The sequence below is a fragment of the Tamandua tetradactyla genome, chromosome 11 (assembly GCF_023851605.1).
Source record: "Tamandua tetradactyla isolate mTamTet1 chromosome 11, mTamTet1.pri, whole genome shotgun sequence".
Lineage (NCBI taxonomy): Eukaryota > Metazoa > Chordata > Mammalia > Pilosa > Myrmecophagidae > Tamandua > Tamandua tetradactyla.
The window spans coordinates 25,734,203-25,758,004 of record NC_135337.1 but is presented as its reverse complement, the minus strand read 5'-3'; the positions used below and the strand labels follow the sequence as shown (position 1 = coordinate 25,758,004).

Here is a 23,802-nt window from a genome sequence, read left to right as displayed (position 1 = left end):
TATTGGTTTCAGGCAAATATTTTTACCAGCGTTATAGAACACTAAGAAATGGTGGATATGTTGGATCAGTCAGCCTGTATTATTCATATCTGTAATATATTAATAAATTTATTTATTATTAAATAAAGTCATTTTACAGTGGCATTCCTACACGGTTGGATTCGCAGGATTTTCAGACTTGGGTTTTGGTGGCCTCTTTGCCCAATGAAAAGCACCATTACTGAGGAAGAGGCCAGGCTGGGGGAAAAATACATAGGGAGTGTATTAGTTAGGGTTTTCTAGAGAAACAGAATCAACAGGAAATACTCGCAAACATAAAATTTATAAAAGTGTCTCACGTGACCGCGGGAATGCAGAGTCCAAAATCCGCAGGGCAGGCTGTGAAACCGAAGATTCTGATGGAGGGTCTGGATGAACTCCACAGGAGAAGCTCACCAGCTGAAACAGGAAGAGCCTATCTCTTCTGAATCCTCCTTAAAAGGCCTCCAGTGATTAGATTAAGCATCACTCATTGCAGAAGACACTCCCCTTTGGCTGATTACAAATGGGATCAGCTGTGGATGGGATCAGCTGTGGATGTAGCTGACATGATCATGATTTAATTCTATGAAACGTCCTCATGGCAACAGACAGGCCAGCACTTGCCCAACCAGACAAACAGGTATCACCACTTGGCCAAGTTGACACATGAACCTAACCATGACAGGGAGTACTTGCAGAGATATCCCATTTTGGAACAGGGGGTCTGCTGCCAAGCATTAGAAAGGAAGATGTACCTGAGAAAGAAGACCTGTTAAAACACCTCTTCTCCAAGCAAGGTCTGAAAATCTGCAGCACCTGGGTCATGGTTGACCTCGTTAAAAATTCTGGCTCAGATCTAACCCCAGAACTAGCATCAGAATCTGCATTTTAACAAGGTCTCCAAGTGACTCATAAGCACATTAAAGTCTGAGAAACACTTTCCAAACATGAGTTGTCATCCTAAAGGAAAGAGAAACTTTGAAGCAATAGAAAGGAAAAGTCCCAAGCCACCTTTTCTTTAACAATCTTCTCAGTTTTCCCCTTGACGACCCCAAAATGGATCATACCAGGGTCAGATATGCTGGAGGTCTGATAATTATATAGGAAAGCAAATGGACAAATAAAAAAAAGTACTTTTTCTGATATGATATAGTAGACCCCTTTGCATGCTATCATCTGAATGGCATGGAAGTCATTGCCTTGCTTTGCTTTTGTCCCATTTTACTGGTCAAAAAATTAAAGCATTGCCTCGGTAACTTTCTAGATAAATGCTTCTCAAATGCTCTATGGTGAGGATCAGTCTTCTTTAATTCCAGTCCATTTCAAAAATATATATTTGCAAAATAAATTACCAGAAACATACATTGAGAAATAAATAAATCAGGTACACAAATATGAGCCCTGGTATTCTATTATTTGATTCATCACACACATTGTTAGTTCTCATATTGTTATAAAGGTTTCAGTGTGTGTGCCTATCTCATTTCAGATCAGTAACATTGGTGTCTGTCTACAGACTATATATTCAGCGACACTGCAATAGATCATGCAGAATTTGAAAGCAGGTCGTCAGGCTTAAGAACTTTCAACCATGGTACCATCATAGGTGTGTTAGTAGGGTTCTCTAGAGAATCAGCAGGAGATATCTGTTAATATAAAATTTATAAAACTGTCTCACGTAACTGTGGGGATGTAGAGTCCAAGGCCTGTAGGGCAGACCATGAGCTGGCAGCTCCAATGAAGGTCCTCAACGAACCTTCAGGAGAGGATGGCTGACAAACATGAAGAGTGACTGTCTCTTCTGAATCTTCCTTAAAAGCCTTCTGGTGATTAGACTAAGCATCACTCATTATAGAAGACATTCCCCTCAGCTGATTGCATTTTGCAGCCAATGTGATCATGACTCAAGTCCATGAAATGTCCTCACAGCAACAGCCAGAACAGCGCTTGATCAACCAGAGAATGGGGCACAACCACACAGTCAAGCTGACACATGAACCTGACCATTACAATTGGGGATACAGCTCAGTCTGTAGTACAGGTTCCTGGCTGATAACCCTGTGTTTAGCTTTCATCAACCAACCAAATTAAATCATAAGGCCATGTGATACAGAGAAATAAAAATTGGCTTGAAAACATCAGAAGATGTAGTTTTGTACCTCAGTTCTGCCATAGTAAGAAGTAATATGAACATAAGATTTTTTTTTTTACATGGGCAGGCACCGGGAATCAAACCCGGATCCTCTGGCATGGCAGGCAAGCATTCTTGCCTGCTGAGCCACCATGTCCTGCCCATGAATATAAGATTTTTATTTAACTTTATCATACTTCATTGTCTTTTTAAATATTTGGTATATGTCATACTCCAGATTGTAACTGGAGATAATGTACTTTGATATGGTTCTATTATTTTATTTCATCAGGATTGGTAATTTATAAAATCTAATGTTCTATAGAAATGTAATCAATTGCCTGATTTCAAATCAATTAGGTAGTCATAACATATTTTATTAGCTTTAGTATTGCTAGAAATGCCTAATAAAATTATTCCTACTTAATGAACAATTTGCAACAAATTATATTCAAGTATCTTATTTATATGAAGCTGATACCTTCCAGTTTATGTTCAAAATGGATATGCTGGTTGGCAGGATAAAATGATATTTTCTGTTTTATTTAGTTGCAATAACCATGTAGTAATAAAGAGATAATAAGTTAACTACTTTCCATGAAACTGGAATTATATGTAGTTTGTATTTAATTGTTCAGAATAACATAAGAACCCTCAAAGAATAATTTATGGAGAATTGTGTGAAAAATGGCAGGGTAAGAAGATCCAGGAATCAGTTTCTCCACCAAAACAACTACTCAATTGGCAGGAACTATCTGAATCAATGATTTTGAAACTCCAGAGTCTAGTAGAACACTGTTCAGCAACCAGGGAGAAGCAGTAGAAAGAGGTTTGTAAATTGCAGTAAATACCTGCTGAGTTCCAAACTCCCTGCAGTGGCTATGATCCCCTATAATCCAGCCTCATGATAGCCACAGTGGGAACTAAAACTCACTTGCTGGTGCCATAAGGGGACATAAAAACTTAGTTCTCTAAACTCCATATATTTGTGGTTTGATAACTGATCACTGCTTCTGTTGAGTTTCTTTAGATCTCTAGGAGTTGGCTCTGAGGGCGGTGACTGTTCCAACCCCCTTTAGGCAAAGGCACCAGAGGAATCTTAAATAAAACAGTAGTCATTCTCAAAACTATGAAAAAAAATTAAAGGCATATATTAACTGGGCAAGGGCTGAACCAAGAAAATGCAGCTTCAAATGCCAATGAAGCTTCTGGTATCCCAGTAGGTCCCTCACCCACCCACTCCCTGGTGCAGTGTGCAGACAGGCTGTGCTTCCATTGTAGGTCCCTGGCCTTGTTCCACAGGGAGCAGAGAGACCTCCTCAGAGCATACTGGGGTGCAGGTAGGGTGGAACTCTGAGGGACTGAGCCAAGGATTGCGTTTCTGACTCATCCCACCAGAGCTTGTCCTGAGTGCACAGAATAGGTTTGTAGACAGATGGGATAATATGAGAAAACATTAAGCTGGAATGGCCTGGGACAAAAGACTACCTATGTTCACAGGTGAGAGCATCAGATGAAAGTCTGTTTCAAAGGGAGTAGAAAGGACATTCACTCCATGTCCTGTAAATTGTAAATGGGGGGATTCCTAAGGTCAAGAGAAAGTACAGGCCCAGGAAAAGAGGGCTCTAGGCTTCATGAAGGATCAGATAAGACAGGACCCTGAATTTCACAAAGAAACAGGAAATAATGTGACAAGCCAAAGGAACAAGATAAAAATCAAGAAACCATCAACAAAGAGGACCAGACTTTCAACTTCGCAGAAAAAGACTTTTAAAATGATCCTCAGTATATGTTAAAAGAAATAAAGGAAACTAAAGGGTATGGGAAAACAAAGAATGAACAATATGAAAGTTTCTTTGAAATTCTCAGTAGGAACTAAACAGAATTACTGGAGTTGAAGAACACAATAACTGAAATGAAAACTTACCTAGATGACTTCAACAATAAATTGGAGGTGGCATAAGAAAGAACCAGTGGTATCAAAGACAAAACAATTGAAATGATTCAGGATGAGCAACAGAAAGAGAAACAGTATAAGAAAGAGGAAACAGAGTCTAAGTGGCATGTGGAATACCATCAAGCACACCAATATATGCATTATAGGAGTCTCAGAGGGAGCGGAAAGAGAGAAAGGGACAGAAGGAATATTCAAAGAAAGGATGGCAGAAAAATTACCAAATTTAACTAAAGACATGAATATGCCCATTCAAGAAGCCCTACAAACACCAAACAGGATAAACTCAAAAAGAACCATGCCCAGACAAGTAGAAAACAAATTGTCCAACGCCAAGGACAAGGAGAGTGCTGAAAGCTGCAGGAGGAAGCAGGAAGTTATGAACAAGAGAATATTAGTAAAATTAAGTTTCGACTTCTTATCAGAATCAATAGACAGAGGCAAGAAGGTAGTGGTATAAAATATTTAATGTGCAGAAACTTAAAAAAAAAACAGTCAAGAATTTTATATCTGGCAAGACTTTCTTTCAAAAATGAGGAAGAGATTAAGACATTCTTTGATAAACAAAAGCTGAGGGAGCTCATTACTAGACCTGCCCTATAAGCAGTACCATTGGGTGTTTTTCAGACGAAAAGGAGAGGACATAAGACAGTGAATCAAAGTAGTATAAAGATACAAAGACTTCTCCTAAAGGTAAACATAGGTAATTATAAATGTCAGTACTCTTGTATTTTTGGCATGTAAATCCACATTTTCCTTCTCACAGGTGCTAAATTGCAAATGTTTAAAAAGTATGATAAATCTATGATTTGGACACACAACATACAAAGATACAACTTACAACAAGCACAAAAATGGGGAGCAGAAGGGTATAGAATGTGTATATATATGCTATTGAATTTGGTATCAAATCATATATGATTGCTATAGATTTAGGATGTTAAATTTTGTTATTTAAAGAAAATATATAAAAAATACACTGAGAAAGAAATGAGAAAGGATGCAAAATGGTACAATACTAAAAAAATCAGATAAATATGAAAGCTGGCATTAATAGAAGAATTGAGGATCAAAGAAGTAATGAGACTTACAAAGCAAGTGAAAAAAATGCTCAACATCATTAGTCTTTAGGGAAATGCAAATCAAAACCTCTTTGGGATGTCATTTCACACCTACTAGAACAGACACTATTTTAAAATATCAGAAAATTACAAATATTGGAGAGGATGTAGAAAAATAGAAACACCCTTTCACTACTGGTGGCAATGTAAAATGGTGCAAGTGCTGTGGAAGACAGTTTGGCAGTTCCTCAAAATGTTAAGTATACAATTACCATATGGCCTGGCAACCCCACTTCTATGGAAAAGAAAAAAAAAAAAAAAAGAACTGAACTAAAGGACTCAATGAGATATTTTCACATCAATGTTCATAGCAGCATTATTCCCAATAGCCAGACTTGGAAGCATCCCAAGTGTCCATCAACCAATGAATGCATAAACAAAACATGGCATATACACACAATGGAAGATTATTGAGCCATAAATAAGAATGAAATTCTGATACATGTAAACCTTGAAAATATCACAATGAGTGAAATAAGCCAGGCATAAGACGATAAATATTATATGCTCTGACAGGAAACAATTTGAATAAACAAACTCATAGAGTCAGAATCTAGAATATAATTTACCAGGGGTAGGGAATAGGGAGTTTAGGCTTAAAATATACAGAATTTCCATTTGGGACAATGGAAAAGTTTTGGTGATGTATGGCTTTGTGAACATATTTAACAGATTGAATTCTATATTTGAATGTGATTAAAGGGGAAATTTTAGGTTGCATATATATGTCATGGTTAGGTTCATGTGTCAACTTGGCCAAGTGGTGGTACCTGTTTGTCTGGTTGGGCAAGTGCTGGCTTGTCTGTTGCGATGAGGACATTTCATAGAATTAAATTATGATCATGTCAGCTACATCCACAGCTGATTCCATTTGTAATCAGCTAAAGGCGAGTGTCTTCTGCAATGAGTAATGCTTAGTCTGATCACTGGAAGCCTTTTAAGGAGGATTCAGAAGAGACAGGCTCTTCCTGTTTCGGCTGGTGAGCCTCTCCTGTGGAGTTCATCCAGACCCTCCATCAGAATTGTCAGTTTCACAGCCTGTCCTGCTGATTTTGGACTCTGCATTCCCGCGGTCACGTGAGACACTTTTATAAATTTTATATTTGCGAGTGTTCCCTGTTGATTCTGTTTCTCTAGAGAACTCTAACTAATACAATATGTCACTAGAATAAAGTTAAACTATGGGCCCTAGTTAACAGTTCAATTATAAAAATGCTTTTACATGAATTATAACAAAGATTTCATATTAATGCAAGGTGTTAATAATAGAGTGATATATAGTAACTGTGCTTTTAATGTTTGATTTTTCTTTTAAAAAATTAATGCTCTAAATACAAATTGTCATACTCTCCTAATTAATAAAAATTTCAGTTTGATTGAAAGCACATGATTTTGGACCTTATATCAGCTTACCATTTCTTCTCAATATTTTTAAAGTTCCTTTTATTAAAGTATTGGTCTTTACACTAATAAAATATTGCTTATTTTTTTAAATTAAATAACTCACTTTTCTTTCATATGGTATGTGTATATTCAATCCAAATCCATTTTTAATCAATTCAGGTGAAGTTAACATTTAACCACTGGTTGTATTTTTATAATACCTACTAGCATCAACAGTCCAGAAGTTTTATTTCTCAAAGCTTAAAAATGTTTTCATTTTTTAGAGCAGAAAAAAAATGTTTTCGTTTGCATTCTTCCTCTGGACGTCTCTTCTTTTTTGTCTCTAATTTCACTTAGCGTCTAGGAAATCTAGAGGCAATTTTTTAAATGGATATTTTTAATATGGCAACATTATTTTCTGGGCTGAAAGCATTTTCAAGTGTTGCCAGAGGCATTTGTGTCTAGCCTGTTTGACAGCTTTTACTCATGTTGAAAAATAGATTTGGGGAAGCTAAATCTAATTCAAACATCTGTAATTACCATGATTGATTCTAAGTACAAGAAAGCTAACAACTTATAAGAAATGTTTTTAGCCATTCTTTAATTCAATGTTATGGTTTGGCAAAACCCCTTCGAGGAAAACATAGGGAATTTAAGATTTGGCTACAACTGCTATTTCAAGAGATATGTAGGACATTATTTTTAAAGTTGTACTATTTATCAGCTTCTCTATTCATTTTGAATACAATTAGATTCTTACTGACAATACCTCATGGGTTATTGAGAGCCATTTACATGTATAAGATTTCCTTAAAATTAGGTTTATTTATTTATTTGGTCAAATCTTCTTTTGCTTATGCATTAAATAGCTTACCATTTCAGAAATTTGGCTAGAAATTAATATTTACCTTTTATACTGAGCATGATTTTATGAGTTTTATCAGTATATCCTCTTTCATTCTTCAATTTCCAACATGTAGACGCCTAATCTTCTTAGCTTTCTCTCATACTTCTGCCCTTATATAATCATTTTAACTAGAGTTTTCTGGTTTCATTTTGTGCATCATTTTTAAATTAAAAAATCAGTCTCTTACTTGAAAATTTATTATAGCTTTATATAGCAATTGGATAATTATATAATGTTTTCCTCCCATTGGGACACCTATGGTGAAGTAATGACCAGCTTATCTAGCATTACCTTCAAACCCAACTACCTAATAATTTGCATATTTTTACCTCCCCAGAATAAGGCTACCTAAATTAATAATTATAGCCATGGCATCATTAACAGAATCTATAATGTATTTTGGCTAGCAAAAAATTTTAATTTGATTAAACATAACCAAATATTAAGTAGTTTGAAAATCCATCACTAATATAAACATCCAGATCCTATTATAATTCATCATTCTTCTAGGTCTTTTTGGAAATACAGAACCATATGATGATAAGTACTAGCCATTTAAATATTTAAAATACAATGGGTTAGAATGGAGTTACAAGTTAATAATTATTATACCACTATACATGCATACTAGAATTGAACAGTTAAGAAAAAGGATAGCAAATGGTGGGAGCCAAGTTTCTTACAGATGGAGTGAAAGATTACAGATAAGTAAGGGGAGAAGGCCAAAATGATATCGGTGATAATGGATTAGATGTGGAGATATCAGTATGAATATAATGAATATAATGTTTAGGTTAATATAGGCACAGGCAGTTATATGTAGAAATATTTATGAGTATATACACATTTATTTCCTTAGTTTGTTAGCTGACAAGATCTAGAAGCAATGACACCACAGTAGTAATAAACACGCCAAACATACCATCTTGTTTTCTCATGCTACTGTTCAATAAAAGGAATCATGTTCCCTTGAAGAAATGGCTGATTCTAGTATTGACACAGGAGATATATAAAATGAGCCTAGAGAATCATATAGTGTCGAAAGTAAGGAAGTGCTGAACACACACAGCTACATACACACAACAATAGAGATATATGAAAGGGACACTGGAGCCATCCGATAGAATGCCTAATGGGCAAAGATGGAACATTTTGAGCAACAAAATTAATAGATTAGCATTGGATTATATAAAAGTACAAAATAAATACACTGAGTCTATACCTATATAATTAAGCAACTGAATAAATAAATAAATGGGGAGAACAGACAAATCTCCCAAGCAGAAAATATCCAAACAATTTATGTAGATACTCAATCCTCAAAGAGATGGAACATAATTCTTCATTCCTAAAGTGTGGGCTGCACCTGGTGACTTCCTTCCAAAGAGGACAATATGGAAAGCGGAGAATAAGAGGAACTTCACAGTGGAGAAATCTGACAAACACTGCTTCAGCTTCTGATCAGGGTCAGCATCAACAGTGCAGTCATCTTGACAGCATGTGCCTTCAATATGATGTGCAGAAAATGGCACTTTATTTCTGTGGTCTTCCTCCCCAAAACCCAGAACCCAAGCCTAATCATGAGGAAAAACTTCAGCCAAATCCCAAATAAGGGACATGTACAAAATACCGGACCAGTAATACTTAAAACTGTCAAGGTCATCAAAAGCAAGGAAAGTTTGAAAAATTACCATATCCAGAGGTGCTTAAGGAAACATGACCACTAAATATAATGTGCTAGCCTGGATAGGATGCTGGGACAGAAAATGATTATTAGATCATCACTAAAGTAAATAAAGAATGGACTTCAGTTAATAATGTGGAAACATTGATTAATAAATTGTAACCAATGTACCAAAACAAATGTGAGTTTCTAATAATAAAGAAACTGGGTGTATAGTTCATGGAAACTCTGTACTATCATTGCAATAATCCTGTAAATCCAAAACTATTATAGAATTTAAAAAATATTAAAATATATAATGCAAGAGAAAAGATGTAAATTGCACGACATATCAAACAATAGAAAGTACAGTGAAAGTGCAGAAGCAAGGCAGAGAATGAGGTCTGGAAGAGTTGGTGAAAGACTTTACAAAAAGGATAAAGTTCACAAAGAACTGCAAAGAGGGGTAGGAATTTTAAGGATGAAGACCTACAAAGGGGAAAAGAGTAGAGCACAATGGTGAAAGCAAAATAAGCAAAGATGTCTAGGCAGGATTTATTTAATACCACTTTCCAGGCAAATGGGTCTAAGAGAGAATTCTGGTTGTTGTAGTTTTCATTAAGCTGGACTATTTTGAGCTTGAATGGAGTTGAGTTAGTCCAGGGACATCAACAGGTAACCAAATATTCAATAAAAGGGACTGTCTCCAGAATCAAGAACCAAGACGGAGGCAGAGAGGTGAGGATAGGGTGCAAACTGAAGGGTGCCCCAAAAAAGTCAAACAAAATGGAGAAAAAAGAGTCTGAATGGTAGATGAGAGCCAGTTAAGATTTTTGGTGATTTTGCCCCAGAGAGGAAAAAAACATGTGACTTCACACATGGTTTTCTGAGCAAGTTGTTTGTTAAAGGGATTTGTGATGGCTTGGAAGTTTTATGGATCCAAGAAAAGATTATGTTCTTAAAGCTAATACATTCCTGTCAGTGTAAAAACTTATTGTAGGTGGGACCTTTTGATTTGGTTATTTCAGTTGAGGATGCCCCATGTGGGTCTTAATCCTCTTACTGGAGTCTTTTATGAAGAGAATGAGACAGAGAAACAGAAAGCAAAGAGATAGACGCAGAAGCTCAGAAGGAAAGCCACAGATAGACAGGGCAGGCAGATGCTGAAAGCAATGAAACCCGTGAGAGAAGGGCCAGCAGATGCCGGCATCTGTGAGATGAGGGATCCAGGAAGCTGGATCACCTGTTAATGCCCCAATTTGGACCTTTTCATGGCCTCAGAACTGTAATCTTATAAATAATGAATCCCAATTTTTAAAAACCAGCCCATGTCTGGCATATGGCATTTCGAGAGCTTTAGCAAACTAAAACAGGGTTCTACTGTGGAAAGTAAGAAGCATGTTCTGTCAGAGAATGATCATTCATTGCACAGCAATAGGCAATATTTTGAGTCCGTAGAATGTTCAGTTGTTACCAGGACTTCAGAGATTCAGTCATGGGCAGCAGAAACATTTTTGATGAGGGTTTTTTGATCTGAGCTACAATATAAGGAAAAGACCTACTGAGGAAGACAATTCTAGTTGAAAGGATGAAATTAAACAAGAAATTCTGAGATAGAGATGGCATCTTTAAGATAAAACAGTTGTTTTCAGGATTAGAGTAGTAGCAGAAACTATAAAGAAAAAATGGATATGAATTGATAACAGATTGTAGTATGGGAGAGTGGTGAAAATAATTAAAACTTTGAAGTTAGGCAAACTTGTTTACTAACTATGACATCACTGAAAGTGATTAGGAAGATGGAGAGGAAGTTCATGTAGGGGGTGTCAGATGATGAATTCCTCAGTAAAAATAAATCATTGACCATTCTAGGTCATCTCAAAATTCAGTGATAAGGGCAGTATGACAGTGGCTTAGTGGCAGAATTCTCGCCTGCTTTGCTGGAACCCAGGGTTTGATTCCTGGTGCCTACCCATGCAAATAAAAAAAAAAAAAATCAATGATAAGAAAGCTTGTCCTGTTGGCTCCTGTATCTAGTAGACTGTGGGCAAAGTGAGGTCAGAGATCCCTTTGGTTCATCATCACTCTGTTATGCCTGGAACATAGCAGAAAGTCAGAAATTTTTTGTTGAATAAATGAATTTGTATTTCCCTCAGTGCCAAGCCCAGAGTCTCTTGTATTTTGTCAGTGCTTAATTAATGTTTGCTGAAACAAATCTGTGGGGAAAATATTTTAAGCTCTAGTCAAAGTTTTTCTAAATGTCAATGATACTAACATAACTTAAATGAGAAAACAATTATTAAAGTAAGAGGGAAATTCATGCAAATATCCAGCTACTCCAAGTACTTTGCTTTATGAAGATTTTAATCTCAATTTAATTGGGAAATGACTACTTCTGGTTTGTCTAAAATCACTTAATCTAAGTGACAGGAAAAGAAACAAGCAGTCATTTCCAAATCCTCCAAAAACCTCTGCCTAACTAAAAATGAGTTAATATTTTCCCTCACATTTCTACTCGAATCTATAGTTTCTGAATGTGATGCATATATTTCCAATATAAACAATACTTTTCTTTAACAATGCTAAATGGGTATTGATTAACATAATTTGCTGACTTTTCCACGTGCAAAGGATCAAGCCTTAGCATGTCTTCCTGTTTTAATTTGCTAAAGCTACCAGAATGCAATACACAAAAGAAGGATCGGCTTTTAATAAGGAGATTTATTTAGCTAAAAATTTATAGTTCTTAAGAAGAAAGGCAGCTAGCTTTCATCTGAGGTGTTCTGTTATGTAGGAAGGCACAAGGTGACATCTGTAGCCTTTCTCTCTTGGTTTCCAGGTTCCAACGGCTTTCCCCAGGGCTATTCCTTTCTTCATTTCCAAATGTCTGGGCTGAGCTGTGGGTGTTGAGATGAGGTATGCTGAGCTGATGAGCCCTCTTCTGACCTCTCTCTTTTAAGCCTCCAGCTAATTAAATTAAACCTCAATCATTGTGGAAGGTACTCCCCTTAGCCAACTGCAAATGCAATTAACCATAGATGAATTTCATATACTGATGATTTAAGTCCACAGCAACACAACAATGGGGCATCATCACCTAGATAAGTTGACATCTGAACCTAACTACCACATGTCCATCCCTTGTCAATTTGGCAACTACCAGCGGTCCTGCATACAATGCAGTTAAGTCTTTCCATATACAAAATACATTCGTTTGGTAATATCACAAAAGCCTTAAATCATTTTAGTAACAATACAAATACAATATAAAGTTAAAACCAGTACAAAATTTCAACAAAGTTAGCTATAGGTATGGTCTGTTCTAAGGCAAAAATTCTCTTCTGGCTCTGGACCTGTGAAACTCAGAACAAGTTATCTGCCGCCAATATACAAAAAGCAGCATGTATAGGATACCTGTTATTATTACCATAGGGAGAAATTGAAAGGAGCACAGGGATCATGGACCCAAATAGTTCTGAAAATCTGCAGGGCAAACTACCTTGGATTTCAAAGTTGAGAGTCATTTGTCCTCAGGGCTTTAGAAAGTAGCAGTCTTACACTTTCCAAGAACCTATGCAGCATCTTGCTCTCTCCACCTTTTTATTGGCTCCACCCTCTCCAAACATCAGATCCACACCCGAGTTCTCTGCTGTCTCCAGGGCACATGCTCGACATCTCCAGAACAATGGGGTGGCAGCCAGGCTCTCCCCAATCCCCAAGGAATGTGCTCCACCTTCTCCAAGGTCTAAGGCAGCACAACTCTTCCTGAGCAGCAAGGCAGAAGGCCCAGCCTCTGCTTCTGGAGCAAACTCAACCTCACCACATGTATGAGTGGGTCTGCTCTCCTGGCCTGAGGTTTCTTGGCTTCAGACCTTAGCTTCCATGGTTCTCTCTCTCTGAAAACTCCAATTTATCCCTTTTCTGCCCCTTTTTGTCCAGATTGGCAGTTTTATTCATACCAACAGCCTCTCCTAAGCATTCTGGGCCTTCTCTGTTAAGCTCCTCACAATCCTTCCAAAATCTTCCTCTTATCCATTAAAAAAACATTCTAACATGTTTGTTCTTTGCAAACTGCAGCAGTACCTTGCTTCTCCATACCAAAATTTGTTTTAGTTTGCTAAAGCTGGCAGAATGCAATGCACCAGAGATGGATCAGCTTTTAATAAGGGGATTTATTTAGTTAAAAACGTATAGTTCTTAAGAGGAAAGGCAGCAAGCTTTCATCTGAGGTTCTCTGTTATACGAGAAGGTACGTGGTGATGTCCACAGGTCTTCCCTCCTGGCTCCTGGGTTCCAGTGGCTTTCCCCAGGGCAATTAATTCCTTTCTGCATCTCCAAATGTTTGGGCTGAGCTGTGAGTGCTGAGATGAAGTATGCTGAGCTGCTGAGCTCTCTTCTGATATTTTTCTTTTAAGTCTCCAGCTAATTAAATTAAATCTCACTCATTGTAGAAGGCACCTCCCCCTTAGCCTACAGCAAATATAATCAGCCATAGATGAATTTCACACACTAATGACTTAAGTCCACAGAAACAGAACAATGGGGCATCATCACCTGGCCAAACTGACACCCAAACCTAACCACCACACTTCCCTACTGCTAGACTGGCAATTATCAAAATGAGAAGACATTAAAAGTGAAAAGGATGGAGGGGATCTATAATTCTTGAGATACATATGTACTAAGTGCCTGGTATTTTCTTATATCCTACATGCCTACTATTTTCTCACATTTCTTAAATTCAACCCCCACAACAGCTCACTGAAACATATATTCTTAATTTAAGAGGAACACAGAGCTTAAATAGGTGGAAACGCCTTTCCAAGTTAAAACATCTCTTAAGCAGCAGATACAGGATTTGGATTAAAAGTCTATACACTTTCACTCACAACCCACCATAATGGACAGTGTGTTATACTACTTTCTACTCAAGTCGATAGAAGGCAATAACTAAGAGTGTACAGACCAGTGTTAACAATTGCCCCTCTACCTGTTTATCCATCCAAGTAAGTGAACTACTTTCAGAATTAACAACATTTCTACAATATTAATAATAACAATTTTAGAAACACTTTCATTTCTAGAAACAAGAAAGTTAAAGAGAAAGTCTCTCCCAAATTCTTAAAGTTAATTTTAGTTCCTAAAAGAAGGAACAAAGTAAGGATATTCTGGTCAAGTTTTATAGAATTTTTTCTCCCACGAGTTTCACTGACCCCATCTTATGAAAATGCAGTCAAATTAACTTTTCTAAAATGTAAATCTGTTTAAATCAATCCTTTAAATAATCCCAGTATCTTCTGCATGAAAACAAATCCCTTTACGTGGTCTACGAATCCCTCCTGATCCTGCCTGTTGTAATATTTCTGACTCTCCAATGCTGGGCTCCACTTCAGCCTCAGACAACTACAAATGTGCCCTTTACTTGTGCCCATGCTGTTCCTTCCACATCGATAACAGACCCATTCACCTCACCCCACCCTCTGTTTTTATTTGTAACTAATTCCAGTCATGCCATTCTTCAGGTCCACACTCAGATATCATCTCCCCCATGAAGTCTTCCCTAGCCTCTCCTGAGGAAGATGCTATGGACACCCCCTTAAGTAGTAGGTATGTATTCACTGTCACTCTCCTTTACGAACTGCTAGATATTTGAGGGTAGTTTACGACTTTTTCTATCTGGACTTATAATAATATCAGAAATGTTAGGACCCACTAACTGCTTCGTGAAAAAAGGAATGATAGTTCTTAGTTGTTAGGAAAGATTTTACTAATCTAGGTTCTCTGAAAGTATCTTTTGGGGAACTTGTTTTGACTGTTCCAAAGTACCACTGTTTTCTTCTCTATCACTACCTATGGAAAAAAATCAAGGATGCTCTGTTTGCTATCTTGTAGCCACTAAAAGTGACAAGAATATGAATAAACAGTTTACTGTATGTAAGAAAAGGGATGACATCTGTTTGAAGTTATTAAACATAATAGAAGATTTCCAAATTCTTGTCCCTTGATTATGTATTGTTGTTGTTTCTATGTTTTAAATTTATTTATTAAATATAGTGACTTTATAAAATTCAGGACTAATATTTTGTCCTAAATAAGCTTAGAAAGAAGAGTCTGGCATTTGGGGGGTCCAGAATGCAAAACTCTGATTCTAAGGGAAAAATGTGAGATTTAAGACAGATTTTTTTTTAATAGGTTTCACTTCATACAGTAAATTTTATGAATATATAGGTGCCACTAACATTCATGACAAAGAATATCAAGGGCCAAAGGAAGAAAATTATTTTAAAAGCTATTTGAACACTTAAAAATTATATATATAAAAACAAAACCTAACCTGGCTAAAATTGAGTCATTGGAGACAAAATATCCAGATTCCAAGAAAGTTCTAATTCTATTCTTCAAAACAAGATTATCAAAAAGTAACAGAAATATTGTAATTGCTGTGTAAATATCAGTGAATTAAAAGGGTACATAATGTTAAAATGATTATAAATTTAATCAGAAAATTACAGAATGTTAATTTTAAGCAACTTTAGAGACCACCAATTTGAAAATCTTGTTTCATGAAAAATGAAAGGCTGGAACCAGAATTTATCAAGAGACTTGCTCCTGTTCATCAACAAATAACATATTCATGATTGGAAGTCATGAATAAGACATTTTATTCCTTGGCTTATATACTTAATTATACTCCATGAACCTGAAATAAGGTTTATCAGAGATTCAAAGATCAAAATCAATGTATCTGAATATTTTTAACTGATGAGATTAGAGGTAAATAAGTTTTAGCTTGCATAGATTATTAGCATTTTGTATGAAAATTAAGATGATCATGGCAAATTGGAGAGTTAAAATAGAATATAAATCCTGTTGGTAAAAGGAAGAGAAGAGATAAGAAGAAAATGCAAAACAATAGACATACACAAAATGCTAAGTAGGCTTCAGCAATACTGGGCTATTAGCACACGGCATTGCTTGCAAAACCTAAAAAAATGAAGATGTTTCACCAATCAGCCATGAAAATTATCATGAGTCCACTGATACTGAGCTTGCAAAGCTGAGCACACAAATGATGTACATAAGGCAGAAACTGATGGGTCACTTAGTGAGGTAAGCAATTTTCATGATACCCTGCAATGATCAGAGCATGGATGTAGGAAGGAGCCAACAACTGAGGTGTAGAGACCAATGTTCAAGGTTGTCCCTTTATCCTTTAACCTCTCACAAGTCAGTGAACTACTACTGCCTGCTCCTCCCTTGCACACTAAAGCATGAGGAAGCTAGTGGCTGGCAGTCCACTTTGTTTCCGGTGTTTTCCCAAATCACCCTCCTGCTCTTCATTGTCTCCGGTTCTCTAAATTTCAAAGAACTCATGACCCCTTTGCCTTCCTTGTTATGACACCACACTTGGACAAATGTCGTTAACCGAATTATGCTCTCTTCTCCCGTGTGCCACAGGACTGGCCTTATGGTCCCCCAACTCCCATCTTGCTTATGACAGAAAATACTGCGCTGAATAATTTTCATTCCCTTGTTTCCAAGTGCCGTATCTTGGAACATTTCTCTAGACTGGACGGCCTAGAGGGCTAGAACACTATCAATAAATTATTACTACGGCATTACCACTCTTACTTATTATAATTTATAACATTATTTGTTTCAAGAAAGTAAATTATAAAGGACCTTTTGGAGACTTTGGACACTATCTTGAGGCAGGTCAGTTAGAGAGTTGAGTTTTAACTATCTAGTAGGGAAAAGACTAGTGCTTGGACTAAGATAAAGACAGTAGGAATGGAAAAAGGCATCCATATCCAAGAGATTTAGAAGTAGACTTTTCTGAGTATGAACAGTGCCTGGAAGTAGAGGAAAAGGAAGAGTCTTCAAAACTTCATGTGCTTTCATGAACTAAATTCTCATGAGCACTTGCTTCCTGGTTACCCATCCTATTTCCTGGCCCTCCGGTACCCTCAACCTATGCACTAGGGTGAAGTAGACTTTTTGCTTTAAGAATTCATTCCCACACTCTATATTGGCTCCTGTTGGTCATAAACCTTTCAAACTGTACTTCAATTTCAAAGCAACTAAAACTTTGAGTAATCTAAATTCCATCCCTAGATACCAAGAGATTATTTTTATGTATTTGAAAGAGAAAGTATTCCCAAACATTAACAGTTAAATTGCCATTTGGTAAATCAGCTAGTAACAAAAAATGTTTTGCAATCATATATGTCTTGCCTACTGTTTCAGGTCCTGCAGTCAAGCATGCAGCAATACTCTCAAACAACTGTGTCAACTAACAGTTAATTACAGGAAGCTCAGTACCACTTTAAATTCTTGCCAACTAATAATAATGATGATAATGATAATCCCTCTTCATAATTTTTATGAGATGAGAAGGGCCATAATTTGTAAAATGATAGCCAAGTCCTACCTAGATTTACAAAATGCTCTATACATGCATGCATGCTAAAAGAAGTGATTAGAGGAAGAGAAACACAGTACTACCACTTCATTATATTCAAACAGAACTAGTAAAAATGAATGTATGGGTATGCTGATTTATGGCCTTTGTACTGGCTATGCAAAATAGCATAGTGGTTACTTGCCCAGAATTGAAACTAAACACCTGGATTCAAACCCTGGTACCTCTCCATGTTAACTGGAGGTGCTGGGATCTGTTTTCAATTGGCAATAACAGTAACAGGGATTAAGGAATAACCTATTTAACACATAAAAAATGGGCTTCGAAAAGTGATCTTTTAAGTTAGAAGTCGTTTGTTAAAAAAAAAGGCAAATCTTTGGTTTCTTTGCTTTCTCCGTTTTCCTCCAACCCAGAATCTAATCTATCAATAAACGTTATCAGCTCTACTTTTAAATCCCATGCTAAACTTGACACCTTCTTACCACTGTCTTGGTTGGGGTTTTCAGAAGCAGATCTGAGATAAGAAATTGTGAGCAAGTCGTTTATTTGGGAGATGAACCCAGGAAACACATGTCGAGGAGTGGCGATGAGAGAGAAGAAAGCAAATAAAGGGTGTGTTATCAAGTAAGTCAAGAGTGAGAAACAAGCTTGGTGCTGCTGGAGATTCCGGAAGTAAAAGAAGGATGCATGCCTCAGAGCTACCCTACCCAACCGGTGAAGGGGCTGGGACACTCAGAAAGCCTTCTTCATCCTCTGTTGGCTGCTTCCAAAGGCATTACTTCTTTGGGAACTGCCTGCCTCTTCAATGTAATCTCCTCCTGCTCCTGTGCTTGGTATGATACAGCCATATTTTATCAAAAGAAGTAGCCCAGACTTCTGTATGGCTGACACTCTCACATAATTCAATTACTCAAATGACCCTCCTCAGAGAGGCCTTTTGTGATCACCTTATTTAAAACAGTTCCCCAAAGCGCTTAAAGAAATAAAAAAATACGTAAAATGTTAGCAACTTAGTCATATATATCTACATATTTTTTCAGCAAGTTCTATGAATGCAGTTTAAAAATTAGGATCTAGAAAACACTAGGATCTATGCAAATCATAATTTTATGATTGATCTGTAAATTGGGGATAACAAAATCTATTCTTAGAGTTGTGAGACTTGAACAAAAGTAATGCAAACATGCTTTGAAGCAGTATATATAATACAAATGCAATGTCCTTTTTAACTTCACAATTTTTTTTTCATATTTTGCTTGATTTCAGTCCCCACCTCCCCTCCTTAACTATTTCATTTTTTTTTGTTACTTCCTAAATTCCTTTGACACTTTATATGCCTCACCATCGCTTACATGTAGTTTCTCCAAGACTTTCGAGCTATTCTATTTCTAGCCCCTCTGTGTTTTCCTCTTGGGGGGCTCGTTCCTCCTTTGTGCTGCTTCCAGTGTTGTCACTTGTTAAGCTCGAAGCTAACAAGACCCTGAACTGCTGCTGCTCTAGGACCTGAGAGCTTGGTGTTTTGTCAGCTTCAAGCTGTTTTAGGGAAAGTGTTGGCTTATTTCTCAGCTGTAGCGTTGACTTAGCAAGTCTTTTCTTCTAAACTTGTAAATAATTCATTTCAGGTCAAGTTTTTGCTCCCAGAAACTTTTCCTGGTAAATAACAAGTTTCTTTATCTCCAGTAAGAAAGTAGAGTTTGGTGGTAATAGTGGTAAGCAATTTATTAATAAAAGATAAGTTCTATAATATGAAGGGATAAGCCTTCCACTTTGGTACAACTCTGATTCTGTTAGTATGTTCTGATGGGTAGCAAAGTAAAGAGTTACAGTGGTAATACAATTTCCTGCCCTTTACAGAGTCTGTCAATAGGAAGTATCATCAAAAGCTTTAAGAGATAAGCCAAACCTCAGTGGGACACTAATACTACTGTTGTCTCAATTTGTTTCATCCCAGGTTCTCTAATAACTTAAATAATTGAAGAATTGGAAGTAGTTGAAACAACAAAAAAGTAAGTTAGCAATAGGCTTCTGAGAGAACGCTTACTGATTCTCATTTTTGGCCTAATGTGGGTTCTGGGAATCCCAGCAGGATTTCCCAGTCTCTTCAAACCCATTGAGCTGTCCCAAAGATAGGATTGGGACCTGGAGCTCCGGGTATTCTGTTTGGTCATGTCAAGCCCCCAAAGACATAAATGGCTGCAAGTCGCAAAAAAAAAAAAAAGACTCAAACTCCCTTCTGATTGGCAAAATTGAAAGCCCAGTCAGCCACAATCAAGCCAGCTCAAAGCACAGTTTATTATCTCTTGTCAATCTCAGCTAACCTATTTATTGCTGGCATTTCAACAAGCAAGATTTATTAAGGGTGAAATGTCAATCTTGGGCTCTGCTTCACCTTGTCCCAGGTCAGTAGGCAACCAAAGTGGCCATTCTAGCAAGTGGCATTTTTAATCATAAGTGCTTATGTGAAACCAATCTGAAAAATGATTTATGTTGACAAAGAATAAGAGAGCAAATTCATAAAGCAACAGAGATGGACAAAAAACAAAAGGTGCCTCTAAGAAATGTTCCATTGAGAACTAAGTCGGAGGGGTTGCATAAATAAAAATAGACAGAATTAATAAATTGTCCATATTTTATTCAGGGGAAAATAGACACATACACATGCTGAAATGCAATAAGAATTGAAAATAGAATTTTTTTGAATCATGTTTGGCAATTTGGGACAAATATCTATTATTTAAAATTATGGAGGTAGGGAGATTTATTTTACTGTAAAGAAAGGGGGTAAAGGAGTCAGAGAAACCATAACATCAAAAAGTAGATGCATAATAAGAAAATTAGACTATTTTATGGATAACACAGTTATAGTTTTTAAAAATGATTTTTAAAGACCCCTTTGAAATTGAGATTTGAATTATACATAAACATAGCCACAGGCTGGACCTCTAAAATTCCATACCACCACTCGATTGTAATCTAAAAGTGATGCCAAGAGTGCATAAGCACAAGCCCATGTAACTTCTTCCACAGTAAAAATAACTAATATAAGAGGGAGCGAAATGAAAAGAGCTGGCAATGCATTTCCCCCCCAGCATATCAAGCAGGTTTTCATAAGGAAGCCACGGTCATCAATCACTACCTCATTACCAGCCCGTCATCTGGGCTTAGACTAAATGTATTCTGGCTGGCTGCCATACTAAATGTTCAATGAAACATCCTTAAGGCTCTCTACAAGTTCAGCTGAAGTCGCACACGCTATACATCAAAGAGGAACATTAGTGTTATCATAGCTTAATAAATAGTGCCATTCCGGCAATGTAATCCTGTGTTCTAGAGCGATCTACCGTCCCCAGCATTATACTGCTTAAGTAAACAATCTTGCTGTCTCCTGTGAGGTTTATTTAATGATAAATGCATGCGAGATAATTAGTTATACTACTACAGGTTTACAGATATTCTTCCAAACTTGCTCAAAAACTGGACATGAATAAAGTTAAAATATTTTAAGACACACAGTATGAAAAAGAAATCTATCTTGGAATATTAATAATACATGCCCCTTGCTGTTCATCACTGATGTTTTAACTCTCACTGTAAAATTTTAAGTGAAATAATGGCCTCAATCCTATTCATGACTTTCACGAATTCTACCAACCCAGATATCAGGCTATGTTCTTACTGAAAGGATTTTCTCACTGCCATTAGTAAAATGATGGTCTCACCATTTCTAATGTACTTACTTGTATCCCTACTTTCATTTGTATAAATTATAACCTGAGATAACTAGGTTTGAGGATGGGCTTTTTGTTTTTGTTTTTTTTGTTTTTTTAAGGTGAAAATGTACCAAATTGTTGTCAAGCAGTCAACATTTCTGCAATTGCTGGTTAATCTTAGCTTGGTCTTTAAAGCCTAAGGATATAGACAAAATGTACATAACTAAGAAAAAATGTCCCTGGCCTCTTTCCAGGTTTGAAAAACAGAAGCAATTCTAATAAAAAATGGTGAGGCACACTTTTTCTAACCTTATCAAATTTGCTCAAACCTCACGGCATTCTTTGATTTGCTTGTTAATTATATTCTTTTGACTAAGAGCCTCCAATAATAATAATAATACCTGAAAGGAAAATCCAAAGTATGAAATTACCCAAGTGATGAGAATTTTGCATCAAGGTGGATTATAATCAATAGGATAGTAAATAAAAAAAGAAGACCAAAAAATATAACCAGCCTTGACTATAAGGTAGAAATCACTTTGGTTCCCCAAAACAGGTAGAAATGTCAAGTGGTAAGCAATATTAAGGCCACAATAAAGGGGACTTAAAATGATATGGGGGATCTGAAAGCAGGTTTCTAGAACCAAAATCTAGTTCCGGGATAGGGCTACCTGCCAAGGAAAATGGCCAGAACTATTGCCAGCCAACTGGCTGCACCTATGACTGTATTTAAAAATGTGAACCTGAGAGTCTAGCGAGGCAAAGACAGTCTGTTCACTATTAATCAAACCAACAGCCATTTCTGACACTGAATCACCATTGGAAAACACTCCCAAACATATTACCAAGACCTAACTCGGTGCTACAGTCCTAAAGGACCAGGTTGAGGCAACTGCAAAGTCATTAACAGAAGGAAAGAAAAGTTTAAGAAAAGAAAGAGAAAAAAAGTAAAAACAAAAGTGACAGCAAAAAATCAAACTTAAATTATGTAGACTATCCTAATGCGAAGAAAGAAAACCGACTAAATCAACATCTAAATCATGAATTCACAAAAACTAAATTAATTTTATGGAACACTGATAAAAACTTTTAAGTTTGTCTGGGATGCACAAACAGAAAATGAAGCATTGGCTTTTCTGAAAACAAGTCATGAAAGAATAATACAAAAAAGAGAGAAACATGTAATGTGAAAAATATATTTGAAAAAATAATTCATACAAAATAAAGGGGAAATAAAAATATAATTATTAAAATTAAAATAACTAAAAAGGTCATCTTGCTCTGAAGGGGTCAAGGAGATAATTAGTGATGACGCTGAAGGAGCAGTTCACAGAGCAGAGATATAAACCATGAAAAAGGAGGTAGACGATATGAAAAATTCCAACAGCTGCCTTTAGAAGTTCCAAAGAAAGACAGTCAGAGATACACTAGTTGAAAAATAATTGGTAAGCATTTAACAGTATTTACCACTAGTGGACACACACATTTCCACAAGGCTTATAGAACAGTGTCAAAACCAAACCAATTCCTGCATGACTAAAGTGCAACTGATAATTGCAGGATTTTAGGGACAAAGAGAAGTCACTTAGGACCCAAACTAATCTCTGTCCATCTGGTTGCAATTGCCTGAAATTCTTTTTACTAGAGACAAAGCTTTTCAATCTATAGCTAGAGATAAAGGGCTTAAAATGCAGATAACCAAGGGAAAAGGAATGTGTTCAGTCCATGCTCTGTTTACTTAGATGGAGTGTTCAAAAAAGTTGAGAGGCACAAAGCACCAGAAGAGTCGCTGTTGAGAAACGTGATGTCTCTGCAGTGGGAAGCTGGGTGGCATTGCCCTTAGACCCAGGCTACCTGGGTCCTGGCTCCAGACTTCAGAAGGCACTGGGCTGCAGAACACACCACGATAGCTAGTCTTTGGCTATTCCCCGCAGGGCAAGATGTTCATACGGCAAAGGGTGTATGCCCACCTGGAGCCTATACCTCCCCTCCTCCCAATTACTATGCTAAAATTCTCTGCCCAAAAGGCCTGAGCGTGCTTCCAGCACCTGTGTTAGGTATAGGCCTCTCTTCCTCGGTAAGTTCTCCCTCCTCACATCAGGATATCTACAAACCTGAGGCCCAAGGATGGTCAGAGTACAGTTCTTAGACAGGAGGGCTTACCTCTTCTTCAGCTCCTCCCTCAAGAGATTCTGGGCAAAGAACCAGCTTATCTCATTTAGACTACCAAAGTGGTTCTTACGCAAGGAATGAAATGTACTTATGTATTGACTTGAAATTGTTCTCTACCTATTAAGCACATGAAAATCTTTTTCACTCAACTAGCCTAGAATTTTTCGAGCCTAGGGGATGCGTCTGCTAAAAGTTGTGTGCTCAGCATATGCATTGTACAAATAGGAAGCATTCAAAAATAAATGTTGAAGTGTATTTAAAAGAAAAGATACTGATATTACCATTAACTCAGGTAATAATGCATATAGTCAAAATTGT

General features: G+C 36.8%; 1 protein-coding gene and 1 long non-coding RNA gene across 2 annotated transcripts in view; one reads left to right on the top strand and one right to left on the bottom strand.

The window, feature by feature from the left end:
- DPYD (dihydropyrimidine dehydrogenase) overlaps nucleotides 1–23,802 on the bottom strand; it is a 961,456-nt gene that overhangs the window by 566,578 nt on the left and 371,076 nt on the right.
- Nucleotides 6,194–18,373, top strand: LOC143649988 (uncharacterized). The gene is made up of 3 exons (XR_013159294.1): nucleotides 6,194–6,304; nucleotides 14,703–14,787; nucleotides 18,109–18,373. It is a non-coding gene; the product is annotated as an uncharacterized LOC143649988 (long non-coding RNA).